Source organism: Artemia franciscana, chromosome 11 (genome assembly GCF_032884065.1).
Source record: "Artemia franciscana chromosome 11, ASM3288406v1, whole genome shotgun sequence".
In the NCBI taxonomy this organism is placed as follows: domain Eukaryota; kingdom Metazoa; phylum Arthropoda; class Branchiopoda; order Anostraca; family Artemiidae; genus Artemia; species Artemia franciscana.
The window spans coordinates 18,020,368-18,036,501 of record NC_088873.1 but is presented as its reverse complement, the minus strand read 5'-3'; the positions used below and the strand labels follow the sequence as shown (position 1 = coordinate 18,036,501).

The following is a 16,134-nucleotide window of genomic DNA, read 5'->3' as shown; positions in this document are numbered from 1 at the left end:
ATCCTGGTGTTATTTAAAAAATGATCAAAAATTAAACAAAAAATGAGTTTTTCAGCTGAAAGTAAGGAGCAACATTGAAACTTAAAACGAACAGAAATATTGCGTATATGAGGGAGTGTCTCCCTCCTCAACACCTCGCTACTTACGCTAAAGTTTAAATTTTGTTCTAATTTTTTAAAGACGACTCCCGAAACACAAGGGTCGTTTTATTAAAACAATAAGCAACTTTTTTTAAAGTGCAGAAAAACTAGCGTGAAGAGAGAGGTGTTAAGGAGGGGTCAACCCCCTCATATACGTAATATTTTCTGTTTATGTGAAGTTTTGATATTGCTCCTTATTTTCAGTTGAAAAATCTATTTTTTTTTTCTTGATTTAATGAAGCTTAGAGAGTAGAATTTTTCTAAAGGCAATCTAAAGTATTTCAATTAGAGTAAAAGTATATGAAAGTGAAAAAAGTAAGTAATTACAAAAAATACACAAAACAATAGCCCACTTACAAAACTAAGATATAAAATCCCAAAATTCAGTCCTTCTGAGCAATGCCAAGCCACTAGACGGATATTTTAATAAAATATTTTTAATTTAATTCTGAATGCCAAAGACCAATATATTTGACACATATGTGCTTCATAACAATAAAAAATTAATTTTTCTTCAAAGTCACTGCTAGATATATACAATCACTCCTGGAAAAACATTATAGCACAAAAAAGTGTCTGTTCAGAGGGAAAATTCTGAAATTTCCAGCATTCCGTTCAGGGAAAACATTTCCGATTACGAGGGACTCATATATCAACTCATGAGTGCTCTTGCAATGCAAGCAAAAGTTGATGGCATATTTGTACCGAAATTTCCCCTTGTTGAGTGGTTTACCTTGTTTTTTTCCATAATATGCGAACTTTCTTGTGTACTAATAACTGCACTAAAAAACTAATGAACAAAGCATATTTAGGATCACCGTAAAAAGCTGATTTTTTTATTTGAGTTTATCAATAGTTAGGCCTCATGTACTTTTGTTTTTAAAGTGATCGTTATTTACTTACCATTCATTACTATGAAGAATTTGAATTTTTTTTTGTTGCTCCAACCAAATCATATAGCAAAAATGTTTTTAGAAAACCGGAAAGAGGTCACAGTCACAAATTAGAACTTTATTTTCCCTATTAATGGTCAAAATTTATTAGCCGGCAGCCGACAATGGGGTAACACAGAATTTTTCCATTGTCTTTTCCTATTCTGCTCTCTTTCCTTTGGTTTCCTTATAATTAATTTATAGTCCCAATTTTTTTTTTCATTTAGTTATATTTTACTTTCTTTCATTTACCATTTGTCACACATTTCGCCTTTTTTTCATTTACCATTTGTCAAATGTTTTACTTTTTATGGAACTTGGTGACTTACCAAGTGACTAACCAAGTGACATATAGCGATCGCAAATTCTGTCGATCTGTCTGTCGGTCTGTCTGTCCCGGTTTTGCTACTTTAGGTACTTCCAGGTAAGCTAGGACGATGAAATTTGGCAGGCGTATCAGGGACCGGACCAGATTAACTTAGAAATAGTCGTTTTCACGATTTGACCATCTGGGAGTGGGGGGTCGGTTAATTCGGAAAAAATAGAAAAAATAAAGTATTTTCAACTTACGAACGGGTGATGGGATCTTAATGAAATTTGATGTTTGGAAGGATATCTTGTCTCAGAGCTCTTATTTTAAATCCTGATATTGGAGGGAATTGGGGGGAGACCTAAAATCTTGGAAAACGCTTAGAATGGATCGATCGGGATGAAACTTGGTAGGAAAATAAGCAGAAGTCCTAGATACGTGATTGACATATCTGGAATGGATCTGCTCTGTTTGGGGTAGTTGGGGGGGGGGGGGGGGGTAATTCTGAAAATTAGAAAAAATGGGGTATTTTTAACTTACGAAGGAGTGATCTGACCTTAATGAAATTTGGAGTTTGGAAGAATATCATGTCTCAGACCTCTTATTTGAATCCGGACTGGATCTGGTGATTTTGGGGGGAATTGAGGGGGGAACCTAAAATCTCGGAAAACGCTTAGAGTTGAGGGATCGGGATGAAATTTGGTGGGAAAAGTAATCACAAGTCCTAGATACATGATTGATATAACCGGAATGGATCCGCTCTCTTTTGGGGAGTTGGAGGGGCGGGGGGGTTAATTCCTAAAAATTAGAAAAATGCGGTATTTTTAACTTACGAAGGAGTGATCGGACCTTAATGAAATTTGATTTTTGGAAGGATATCGTGTCTCAGAGCTCTTGTTTTATATCCCAACCGGATCCGGTGACATTGGGGGGGGGGAGTTCGGGGGGCCCATAATCTTGGAAAACGCTTAGAGTGGAGGGAATTGGGATGAAACTTGGTGATAAAAATAATCGTAAGTCCTAGATACGTGATTGAAATAAGCGGAACTGATCTGCTCTATTGTAGGAGTTGGGGGGAGGAGGGTTAATTTTGAAAAAAAAAATTACGTATTTTCAACTTACGAAGGAGTGATCGGATCTTAATGAAATATGAGGTTTAGAAGGATATCGTGCCTCAGAGCTCTTATCTTAAATTCCGATCGGATCCGGTGAAGGGGACGTTGGGGGGGGCCTAAAATCTTGGAAAACGCTTAGAGTGGAGGGATGGGGCTGAAACTTGGTGAGAAAATAAGCACAAGTCCTAGATAGGGGATTGACATAACCGGAACGGATCTGTTCTCTTTGGGGGAGTTTTTATAATTTTAAAAAAATGAGGTATTTTTGACGTACGAAAAAGTGATCGTATCTAAATGAAATTCCATATTTAGAAGGACCTTGAAATTCAGATCTCTTATTTTAAATCCCGACCGGATCCAGTGTAATTAAGGAGGGGACCGGAAATCTTGGAAAACGCTTAAAACGGAGAGATCAGGATGAAACTTGGTAGAAAGAATAAGCACACTTCTAAGATGGTGAATGACATAACAGAACCGGATACGCTCTATTTGGTGGAGTTGAGGGGGGGAGTAATTCGGAAAAATTAGAAAAAATAAGGTATTTTTAACTTACGAACGGGTAATCAGGTCTTGATAAAATCTGACAACTAGAAGGATCTTGTCCTTTAGAACTCTCGTTTTAAATCTCGACCAGATCCGGAGACATTGAAGGGAGTTGGAGGGGGAAACCGAAATTCTTGGAAAACGTGAAAATCGAGGTATCTTACGAATGGGTAATCGGATGTTAATGAAACTTGATATATAGAAGAATCTTATGTCTCAGATGCTCCATTTTCAATTCGAATCGGATCCGGGAACATAGAGGGTTGGGGGGGGGGAAACAGAAATCTTGGAAACCAAAAATATTGGAAAATCCTTAGAGCGGAGAGATCGGAATGAAACTTGATGGTGTAGAAAAAGCACAAGTTATAGATACGAGATTGACATAATTGGTTCGGATCCGTTCTATTTGAGGGATCTGGGGGTTGTTAATTTAGAAAAATCAGAAAAATTGAGGTATTTTTAACTTAAGAACGGGTGACCGGATCTTAATGAAATTTGATACTTAGAAGGAACTCATGTCTCAGAGCTCTTATTTCAAAACCTGACCAGATCTTTTGACATTGGGGAAGTTGGAGGGGGAAACCGGAAATCTTGGGAAACGCTTATAAATGTCGTAGATACATGATTGACGTAATCGGACTTGATCCGCTCTCTTTGGTGGAGTTTGGGGGTGGGATTCAGTGCTTTGGCGGGTTTGGTGCTTCTGGACGTGCTAGGACGATGAAAATTGGTAGGCGTGTCAGTAAGGAGAAAGTAAGGAGCAACATTAAAACTTAAAATGAACAGAAATTATTACGTATATGAGGGGGTTCGCTCCCTCGTCAATTAAAACGCTATTTTGTTCAAATTAGTCCAAAATAACAATGCTTCAGGGTTTGATAACTCCACTTCCACCCCCCAGGGCAGGAGTTGTAAGCTATCCATGTTGCCCATTTTTAAGATATAAGGTTTGTATGGGAAGGTTGGTCGAATGTGCTTTGGAGGGAGCACATTTGATTTTGAATCAAAAATTCCAGTGTGCTTTTTTATATTTAGCCTCCTTTTCAACCAGTTCCTACCGAATGAGTTGTTACTGACTACTATGTCTTGAATAAAATTTCCTTCTAGTTTAACGGCCCTTGAATTTCAGCAGTCGTTTTTAAAGAATTTTGATAAAAAGCGCAACTTTTGCATAAAAAGTGAGGTTTTGAAGAGGGGATAGCCCCCTCATATATGGAATAATGCATGTATGCTATAAGATCATTCTTTGGCAAAAAGCACTCAATTCAAAACATTTATATTTAAGAACTTTAAAGCTTTACAGTGGGGTTATCTGCTTGTTTTGTAGTTACGGAGGGAGGGAGATGCCTTATAGGGTGCATTTTAATTCCGAAACGTTCTAACTGTCAGCTAGGGGATGGCGGAGGTAGAAACTGGTATATAATCCCAGGGCCATATCTAGTACTTTTGTTGGGGGTGATCTGCAGGAAACGCATCAAACATGTGTGGCACTGTATTTTTATAATATTTTTACAAGTCGAATAAAGATTTACAACCCTCATTGGGTTTTCAGGTAAATACGTAATTAATTCTAAGGAAGGTGTGGGGGATGGGGGTGGGAGGTAGAAATAGATATTTAATCCCTTTCGATTCCTGGGAGTATGTCTAGTCTATGCTCTTATTATGAAAGTAAAGGGTAACAGTAAACCCCAAAATGAGCAGAATTTATTTTGTGTAGGAGGGGGACTGCCCATTCCTTATTCCCAATTCCATTTTGTGATTGTAGAAACTACGGAGGATGCACATTCGATCAGAAATTGTGGGTTCTAGTCCCTTTTTTATAAGTTGAAAGTAACTGTAGACCAGCCAGTCCCTGTCCTAAAACTGCTTTACATATATGGTCTTTCTGCTACCCCTTAGGACATCTGATTGACATTTTGAGGTACCAATTTTTTACTTTCTCTTCAGCTGCTCAATTTTTATAACATGGAAAACATGGAAGATTCAGAGCCGGCCTAGAATCATTTGTGGTTTTTATAAGATATGAGAGTAGATTGGACGAGTAAGGGTTGACTGGTCAAACCGCTCATGGAAAAGAGAGACTCTTGGCACAGCACCATAATAAAGTTGTTAGATTCCAAGAATTGCTTGTGCTTGTTTCCTGCTTTAAGTACAAGCAGTCAATATGAGGATTAAAAAAAATCAATTTAGATGCAACAGCGAAGCCACAAAAAAGTATGCTAGGTAACAAATTTTTTTTTTCCAAAAAGGTTCAGTTTTATGCTAATGGTTTTGTTGCAAAATATGACATTTATTTGTATTTATGTTATGTATTTTTATGGAAGCTGTGGTCAAATCGTTAACTATAGTCCACGATAGACTATCATATTACCTTAAATTGCATGTCTAGTGAGGTAAACTGGTGTTGAACCTCCTGTAAAAATTCTCGTTGGTTGCGAGATACACAAAGATAAATCAGGTGGGACAAAACCAAAATAAAAAAAGGTACACAAATAATTTTTGATGGCTGATTGTATCCATGGAAGGAATATACATATCAAGCTTTATTAAACTCTGTGACCATGGATGTCAGAGCCTGGTTGATCTAATGTGAAATGGCCCTACAAACACTTAATTAACTTGTATAAAATGATTGATTGTTTTTAAAGCTGCTAAAAAATTTATATGGGAGCTGAAACTCTGCCAAAATTGTCTCTTTGTCCTCCGACAGACAAGTTTAACCTTGGCTGAAGCCTCTTCGAACAGTAAAATTCTTTCTATGGAAGGATTTTTGGTCTTTCTTTTGACTTTTACGTCTTCCATGCATTCTTCATACCTTCATCACTAGGGGGATTTCTTCTCTGCAAAAACATAAATATTGGACGAATAAGAATGAACAATTAGCTGCCTTTATTAGCAGAGTACTTAAGCCATTATCATGGATAAAACCATAAATTGTTTTGTTTTAGGTTAAATAAAAATAAGTTTTATTTTTCAAAAGAAGTGAAAAACCAACATTATAATTTAAAACGATGAAAAATTATTCCTTGTATCAGGGGTTCTCCCCCTCCTCAGCTTTTCGCTCTTTACGCTAAAATTTGAGGCTTATGCAGTCCAAATTTTTCGGAACATTCCTCTTTGCTTAACCTGGGATACATGCTAGGCACTATCTTTACTCATACGAGAAAAACAAAGGGGCAAACTATGTGACAACATCTGGATCTGTTATTGTTGGCAGTTGGCAGTTGCACCCCCTAGTTTTTCGGACATCTGATATTAAATTCCTTTTGTTTAATATCTTTTTACGCTCCTATGATCTAACGCGCCCCCTCAGATTATGAGGCTTAAAACCGCAACTGCTGTTGATCCTCAAATATACCCCATGGTTGTGCCACCGGCTCTAGGTTATATTAGATTGAACTCTAGGCTATACAGAGAAGGTTATACAGAATATATTTTGAAAAAAAGTATCAATTTATTAAGAGTCACCATTTGAAGCTGATTCAGGAATTGTAATATTCATTCTCATTAATCTTAATTTGAAAACTTTATTGCAAAAACAAATTATGAGAATTTTGAAAAAACTTCTTGAAATCCCTAGAAAATTAAATCCCCTAGATATATGGGGTTTCTGATCGAACTTGAAAACCTCATTATTTAAATCACCATAGTTAGAAACCCAATATATATTTCTGATTGAAATTGAAAACCGCATTATTTAAGTCACCGTAGTTAGAAACCCCATATAGAAGAGTTTCAGTCCCGCATCTGAAGCAACAGGGAACATCACTTTTTGTATTACCTTTTTTCATTCTTTTTTTTTTCATCCGTGTGGGAGCTGAAAATTTCAGAAGAGTTATTTAAAGGCTCATTTGAAAGCTAATATTTATATCAACGTTGTTTCTGTAAGTAATAAAATATGTTATTTGATAAAATGCAATTTTTTACAAAACTGTGTCTTCATATACGTGATTATACAACACACGTATCTCTCGACAAGATGTTACACATATCTTTTGAATTCCCTGCAATTTTTCATGTTCCATGTACTGTTGCTCCTTTTACGGCTTGGTTAAAAGTATAACACTAAAATATGATAAATGTTTCGCCAAAAATTTAAATAAAATCAATACCTCTGAAGAATCTTCAGTTTACTTGCTATGCTACTCTCTATGTCATAAATAAAGATTTAAAGGAAATAGGAACTTCCTGGGAGGGTGTAAAGAGGGAGGCTTTAAATAGATTAGGTTGGAGGAGGAGCGTGCGTAGCTGTATTGGCCTCAGGTGGCTTGGTGCTGCAGTGAGTTATTAGTAGTAGTAGTAGTAGTAGTAAATAGAAAATGACGTCATACTAAAACTTACAGTATCGTTGTATCATCATGATCTTAAAAAGCATGACGTTATTTGCCTCGTGACGTCATGTACAATATAAAATGAGCTGTAAACTGTAAATATCACTTATTGTTGCATGGTTACTTGTTAATATAACATGATTGGAATTATATTTTTGATTTCGCTTGGATTATCTACAACTTCATCCATTGATGGACAATCATCAGTGCCTATGGATGTATCCCAACGTTTTGTTGGAACATGGGAAAGAAAGTTCTACCTAAAAGAAATAGCTTCTGTTGCGGTACAACCAGAAGATCCTGTGCCTAAGTATTTGAAACCTCTTGAAGATATAATGCGGGTGCTCAACGTGGATTTTGATCACACGACTGAGGATATTAAATGCTGCTTAAGAATGCGTTTGCCAGATTCCCTCAGTGTTGAAGAAGAAGTAAATTTGAAAAATTCAATTACCAAGGAAATACAGCCCATTCAAATGCTATTGAAGCTTTTAATTACTAAGTACTTTGAGAAGAGAAGAGATGATCCGTTTCTACAAACACGAAAACAGGTTCATTTAATACTTAACGAACTAAGGAAAAAGGCATATTTCCTGGCTTACCTGAATCAGCCTCATATAGAAAGACTGGTAGAAGGGAAGAACAGTCAGTGTGCCAAGTGTTCAAAAATTGAGCCTCTTCTTGAATCTGAGAAACATTACGATTTAGAAAGGAAAGATATAAAGCTACATTTGTTTGTACAAAGCGTCTTCTACAAACTGGGACGAGACGATCTTCGATTTTATAATGAATTCCCTTCGAGGCTAATGAGGCAGTTTAACATGAACTATGACTACTCACAAGAAGAGCTGAAATGTTGTCTAAGACAAGCTTTGCTCGAAGGAGATGAAAAAGATTTAGCAGAGTTCCTGTATAGAAAAATAGAAGCATTGCGACAAAGGCTAAAACCGCTGATTTTTGATGCCTTATTCATAAATAACAACTTTTCACCATTGGCAATGGAGGTTCAGATAATATTAGAGGGCATAAGAAAAAACACTGACTTACTTATTTTACTGGGTGAAAACAATATAATGACGGGCACTTCCGAGCAGAGCAATGACAGTTCTTGTTCAAAATGTCAAGGATTTCAGCGACCACCTAGTCTTGAGACTCTATTGATGGATCCCGATGGATTGATGGAGACTCTATTCCAGGCGAACGCTGTTGTTCCGATCCAACATGAGAACAAAAACAATGATAATGAAAATTTTCACAGCAGTGACATCTTTGATGATTCTATTGTTTTATTGCAGGTAAAAACTCAATATCTTTCAAGAGAACACGGTGGCCTACGTTTTCTGTTGTTTTGTTTATTTATACTAGTGTGGTTTATTGGATGCTTTCAAGTTATCTTATATTCAGTTCAACTTAACAGATTAACAGATTCCCTTCAACTTAACAGATGGTACCGTGTATAGTACGAATTGTCAATAACCAACTTTTGAATAAGTTGAATGGCCAATATATGAAGGTCCTGAATCAGAATCATTTTGAACTTGAGTTTTTATTATTTTGATTCTTCCTTTGTATTGAAAAATATATGATATCACGAAAGTTTTTATGACTTATTTACAATCTAGTATCAAGGTTAATCTGCATAAAGTCTCAGCTCTTCATAGAAACAAATCTTGTGTAGCATAAGAAATTTTATTGTCACCCATTTGTAATCCGCTAAAGGGTTCTCCCTTAAGATCTATTACTTAGGTATTTTTTTGCAATACTTAATTTTGTCCCAAGGGACTGCGTGTTGCCCTTCTCAGCTTGCCAAACCTGAGCTTCCTGAGACTCTAGCCTATTAGCGACTAACTTAGATACAGTCCTTACCATCCCTCCTATCCCTTTTCCCTCATTCCAGCAATTACTAAACTCTGCACGGTCTAATATATTCTTCACCTGATTTGGCCACGAATCCTTCCTTCTATCTTGAAGCATAATTAAAAATGCTTGTTTAACTAGCCTATCATCGTCTATTGATGACACCCTTTCCCAATATTTAACCATAAATAATTAACCTTGTCTGTCTCATACTCTTTATTCCTATATCCCCTTTAAGTACTAATCCATTGAACTTATTATCAAGGCCTAACACACGCTTAAAAAACCTCAACTGTATTCTTTCAAAATTTAACTCTTTATTAAACCCCCCAAAACTCCGCCCCGTGATGCAAAGCCAATCTAACTCCAGCATTAAAAATATCCTTTAGCAGTCCAACGCGTGGCAGGTGTCAGCTAGTTGTATGTATAACTCTGGTTCTCTACAAACAATTTCATATTGCTTATCCTCTTTTCCCGCTGATTTCGCTACCCCACGGGTAAATTTAATTTTCTTTCTCGGAAGCAATTCTCGTTCTGTGTGGCGAGGCGTAATCTGAATTTTTTCGTGTCTAAAATGTTGACCTGATTTCAAAACAAAATCGCGGCAAAAAGTGCTCGTAAATTTAGCGAAAACGGGGCGGGGTTTTGATTACATTTAATGTGGAAAATGTCTTTTATGTCATTAAGATGTATCGAGGCGTTCGGAATAAACTGTTTAAAAGCGGCAACTACCTCATCAAGCAATGTCCGTGCTCGTCTTGACAGATAAAAATTGTACAAAACCATATTTGTTGTTTTCGAAGCATCCAACATATTACTCATTTGAAGTCGCGTCTTCTCCAGTTCTGTTCTCAGAGAATCAACTTCTCGCTGCGTATTTATATTTACTGCCTTAACTTCAGCGATTGCTCCCTTCAGCTTATTGGATAACTGTACCAGTCCTCCATTTATTCCCGCTATTTCTGATTAACTTGGGTCTGAAACTTGTTTTCGTTATTTTTCGTTTAATTCTTAAAGTAAAATAACTTTATTTTAAATGCCACAATATGGAAAAATATGGTAATACAACTAGTGAGAGATAAGAAAAAGGCAGGAAAACTGTTATCTTATGATCATAAAATGAAAATACTGGACTTAGCATCTTTTGTGGCTAGTGGAATTAATAGACTTTCTCACTTGCGGGTTTAAAAAAAATTAAGAAAAGCAAGATTTTAATAAATAGAGTAAATAAATAAGTTTTAAATAAATAGATAATTACAAATATAAATAATCCCAAATAGCGAAAAACCAAAAATACCGTGGGGGGGTTCTCAAACCTTTATGGTCACGCCCCTCCCACTTTGGTCGACCCCAGGCGCGCGCCCCCTCATAAAATTCGGAAGTCAATCATAATAAAAATAAATTTAATAGTTGGTAATATATTTGGTAATAGTAATAAATTTGATTGGTTTAAACAATACAACTTTTGCAGATAATGGCTCATGTTGATTGTTGCTGAGTATATGTGATGTATAAACATACCGAATGGTAGGTAGTATGCAGGATACGATTATTATTATTACGCAATTTTTACAAATCTTTTTCTGTCAAGCCAATGTTTTTTTTAATTTTCTTGCCCTCCCTCCGTTGAAATTTTGCACCCTTTCCCCTCCAGAGGGTTACCTCTCACACTGTGAGAGCCTCTGTCGTAGCCTAAGAACCAAGTAAGAAAAAAAATGAAATAAAACGAAAGATGATTTCCTCGAAAGCAGGTATGTAAAATGCTCAAAACCTACCAGTAGCAGAACTCAAAAAAATTCTAAAAACTGCCGACATTTTAACAGCAAAACTTGTTTTTTGACAGATTTTCTTTGAAATAAAAAAGTATTTTTATGCGTAAAAATGATATTTCCAGACAAAGTCTGCCAACAAATTGGAAAACTGCCAAGTAGCATGCTACTTTACTGTGGCACTTTTTGAACGCCTGCCGGGAAGTCTCAATTTGATCCTTATAAAATAGCGTTTGCTCTCTTGTAATGATCGGAAACCAACAAAAAAATATCAAAAAATATCAGCATCATTTACTCGTTTTATAGCCAAAGGTGATTGGCTAGGTGCTACGGACATTTACCTGATTTTATGAATGTGATAATGATTCTGTTTTACAGGCCGGAACAGTGTGGTTAAACTGTTGGCTCATAAGAAGCTTAGACATGCCATTTGGTGGAACCAAGGCAAGTGGAATGGGTCGTGAGTCTACAAGACATTCCATTGACTTTTACACTGAGGAGAAGACTATTTGCATGAAATTCCAGTGAAAGCGATCCTAATAATTGAATATCCACCTGGCTTATATTATTAGTGTGAATATCTTTGCGTCATTCAAAAATGTGTTTGTATTACCCGTTGGGAACACTTTAGGTCTAGAAAAAGTCTAGGAACTCAAAGTATAAAAAATAAATAACAAAGTTGATTTGAAGGAACTATTTAAATTGGTCAAGACTATAAAAATAGAAAAAAATGAGGAAGGTAGTTCGTAAGCTGTCACTAGTAGGCCAAAATAGCTGCTTAAACAACCAAATTTTTTTATTACAAATAATTAACCCAACACCATTGAATGAAAGACGCTTTGAAATCTGGCTTTTGATTGGTTTAAATTGATTTCAAAGTTTGCTTTTCTTCTACATTCCTTTTAAACAAGCCTTACTCTTATTGAAATTTTAATAAAAAATGTTTCTCGTTATTGCTAAAACAGAAAGATATTCCCTGTAGAAAAGAGGTTTTAAAATTTGAAAATTGGCTCTAAGTAAGAATTCGGTTGAATTCAGAATTCAGTAAGAATTGGGTTGTTTCTGGATGAAGAATTACAACTTCTGATCACAAGAGTAACAAAAAAAAGAAGAAAAGGAGGGATAAATCCTAGCAATCGATTATTGCTCAATTCAGATAATAACTTGTTTGTAGTGTGAAATATCTATCATTATTCAAGTTTACCTTACCGCCGACGTAGTGACGGGTCTTAGTAGTAATCTCTGCGAGAACTTAGAAATTTCGCCAACATATTTGCAGCATTTGATCGAGAATGGATTCACTAAACGCTTTGAGGTACGATGATAAGCTTACACGCACAGGCTACTTTTTGTATGGCCAGTGAACCTTCTCCTTTGCATACTTCATGTGTTTGGAACTAAATTAGTGCCTTAATGCCGCTTTAATGTCTAACGACAAGAATGGTTAACTGTCTTAATTCTGACTACTAATTACCACTTCGTTATAGTATTCCTAAAAATTTGACTCCCTAAATAAATGGTTCTGGATATGGCCCTAATTCTAGTGACAGAATTCGGTATAACAAAATACACCTTTATAATTTTTTTTGAAGAGGGGGGAAGATATCAGGATTGCCTTTTGGGTGCTCAATTACATCACGTAATTCTTGTGCTTCCGCTTTCAACACACCAGAAAGTGCTTTTTTGTGTCATGATTTTCTAATATAATTGTCATACTAATTTGAGCTTTTTGTTGTCATGAATGATTATTCCATCAAACAGATATGTTCATAGCTCTTATGAGAAAAATTTATTTGGGTTTTGTTCTTAAGAAGTTTTTCACCTAATGGGTTCTTGCTAATCAAACTCATTTTTTTTTCATTAGATTGGTTTACTAATTGTGTGCACCAGGCTTAGCTTTTAGATACACCCGCCTATTTCTGCTCTGCTCCTATACATCAGGAGATACTTACACGGTCAAGGTTAAATTGACTTTATAAATTTGAATATAACAGCCTAAGAACCTGGGGTAAAAGTTGGAATTGCGGCCCAAAAATGAATTGTTGGTATTTCATATCGCCTCCTCTGAACTCCCCAAGTAATCCAAAACTAGCTTTTACTAAAAACAAAGAATTGCATTCCATAACCATTGCACAACAACAGCGTAACCATGGAAACAACATTCAACACAAGAGAATCCTTAGATGCTGTGTATGATACCACTTCTTAATAAAATCTATTTTTCGAAATCTAGGGGAGGGTTGGCAAATTTGTCATTTTGAGAGTGAAATGCCAAAAAAAAAAAATTTGCAAAGAAAATATGCTAAAAACGGTATTTTCAAAAATCTGGGTGGGGGGGGGGTAAAAATCAAGGAGGGAACACATGGTGGAACCCAATAGATGCTACTGTTTATTAGTATTTATTACAATATGTTTATGATATTTGTGAAAAAAAAAGATTTTTTTGAAAATATTGATAGGATGGTGATAATATAACCAACATCAATGCTTAGTCAGTGAAATAATTATTGAAATTAATTGTGCTTGCAGTTAAAAATTAGACTGCGCATTGATAAGAATATTTCAGGTTCAATATTAGTGTAACCTTATTTTGTCTCCCCACTGGATGAATGTTAATTGATTACACTTTGAATTTGCCATTTAAAATTGTTCTATAAAACTTAATCAGTTAAACAGATTGTGTCTACTTAAGTCCAAAAGGTGAATTTTCCCTGCCAAAAAATTGTAAAAAAGATGGGAAACGCTGGGAAAAAACTATTTATTCACATAAGCAATTTGATTAGATAAGCACTTGCACTGGGTTTTGACCTTGCCCAAGCATCCAAACACCCAGGACAAATATACATCCAAACACAGTCAACCAAATACAAGGGTCCATGCACACACGAGACCGTAGCTGGTGAATACAAACTATGTGGAACTCGAAAATAAAAACATCTCAAGTCAAATAGCTATTCCCAAGTGGCTAACATAAAATAGGAATCGTGAGAGAAATGTACACCAGCCCTTTTGAATTTATCACGAGTTCTCCGATGTTTAATCAGTGGCGATGGTATACAAAATTGGAATGTTGGAATAAAACCAGAAATAACACTTATATATCAAAAGTGCATAAATAATGTAGAAGCTTCTTCAACTAATAAATTAAATCTTATTTTCATCTATGTTCTAGTATTTGTATCCAGAATCTGTTTTTTCAATCACCTATCCTTTTCAATACCATTTGAACCGCCTTTCTATACACTTGGGATGTTCGAAACATTATGTTTCAATAAACCACTTTCAAACGAACTCCACAATAAAGAAGATTTATTTCTTTTGTACTTTTAGCAAAAAACGGAGTAAGACGTAGGCTTTGGTTAGATCTACCATGATTATATAATTTTTAACATTCCTATGGTTTTCAACTTTCATCTCCCGGAATTAATTTTGGGCTTCTGAAGCTACTGATAATGTCTGAGCAGGCAGTCATATTATCCCTGAATAATTTAAGAAATAAAAGAAAGAACGTGTCGACGGGCTAGCAGCATATCGTTAGGTTAAGATGCCTTTAAATATAATATAAATATGTAAACATAACACCATCATTACTACGAGATTCTAAAAAAGATAGAAAGAAGTGATATAGTTTCTAACAAAAAAAAATATGTCACTGCCCAAAGAGAATGTTTTTTTTAGCATGATTTTATTTTCACGCTCAGTTTTAAAATTTTTTCTGTTTTTATAATTAGTTTATTTAACGCGATTAGATTATATTACTTCATTTTGATTATTTGTATACTTAGATTATATCATAAGGTGTGTAAATTAGTAACTCTCCTTTCCCTCTATTAAATATGGTGTAGGATTTTAAGCAAAGTCGGGCTTGTTGGCATTGTTTTTTAATTGGAATTTGTTGCGTTGTCTTTTTTCTTATAATTATGATATTTCTGTCATTCCAAGGTTGTGTTTTCTGATGCTTTACTTTTGTTTTTTTATTATATTTAAGAACTGTTTTTATAAATCTCAAGATTTACGGTTGTTTTTAATCTCTTTAACGACTTTTTTTCTATTAATGATATTGTTTGTTTACTCATTAATAAAATAATTAACCCAATCTTAGTGTAAATCAATTTAGTGGAATCAGTGAAGAATAGAAATTACGTGGATAAAATGTCGTATTTAAAATATACGAATATATATTGTTTTCTTTCGGTCCACAAAACGTCTAATCACTTCTATGATCTTCCCTACTGCTGTCATACATGTCTATGTACTAATTTTAGTGTTCGTCTTTTTTTTACCCCCCCCCCCCCAATAAAAAGTGTTCAAGTGTGGAATAACAAAAATACGTTTCCCGCGGGAATAAGGTTGCACTCAGTAGTAGTATCTCCTCAACAATTTTAACTGCATCCCTATTCCTTCAAATCCCAGTCTTGACACTTTTTTTTAACTTCTTCAAGATGCAGGTGCATGGCACGTAATGGGGAATTTTTTCGAAAAGATGCAGGTATCTCTTACATAATAGGGTTTGTTTACCTTGGTTGTTACCTAATAGTTTCTTTGAGTCTTTAAAAAACCTTCAGGGACCCGCCAGATCAGGATTTCTTTGGCTCTTCTGTCACAGTTTCTTCGAGTGTTTGAAAAACCTTCACGGGACCGCCAAATCATGATTTAGTTGGTTCTTAAGTAATAGGGCTTGCTTCTTACCTATTAGAGAGTGTTTTTCTTAAAAACCTGTGAGGGCCAGTGAAAAGCCTTCAGGGGCCCACTAGTGGGGAATCTTCAAAACGCCGGACCCTAGCAACCAACCCCATTGAGGCTCCTATTATCTAATTCTACCGTGGACCCAAGCGAGAAACTCCATCCAGTTGGTGCTTGTTACGTAATTACGTAAAAAAACAACCAAATTACTTTTGGTTGTTACTTAATGGGGCTTGTTAGAGTTCGCTAATCAAATGGGGAATCCCGGGTTGTAACTGAGGGGGGCACAGACGTGGGTGTAAGGTAATGACGGTGCACACGCGGGATTGACGCAATCTAGCGTGACTTGTTTCTTCAGGGCCTGTGGGGAACCCCCACTTGTAACTGTGACGGACACACACGTGACGGATGTAACATGGGCTGTTACATAATCGAGAGATTTAATTTTGTTTCA

General features: G+C 35.7%; 1 long non-coding RNA gene across 1 annotated transcript; it reads left to right on the top strand.

Annotated features, from left to right (window-relative positions):
- Nucleotides 1-4,384: 4,384 nt before the first annotated feature.
- Nucleotides 4,385-15,093, top strand: LOC136032909 (uncharacterized). Its single transcript, XR_010618807.1, has 2 exons — nt 4,385-5,263; nt 11,376-15,093. It is a non-coding gene; the product is annotated as an uncharacterized LOC136032909 (long non-coding RNA).
- Nucleotides 15,094-16,134: the final 1,041 nt, after the last annotated feature.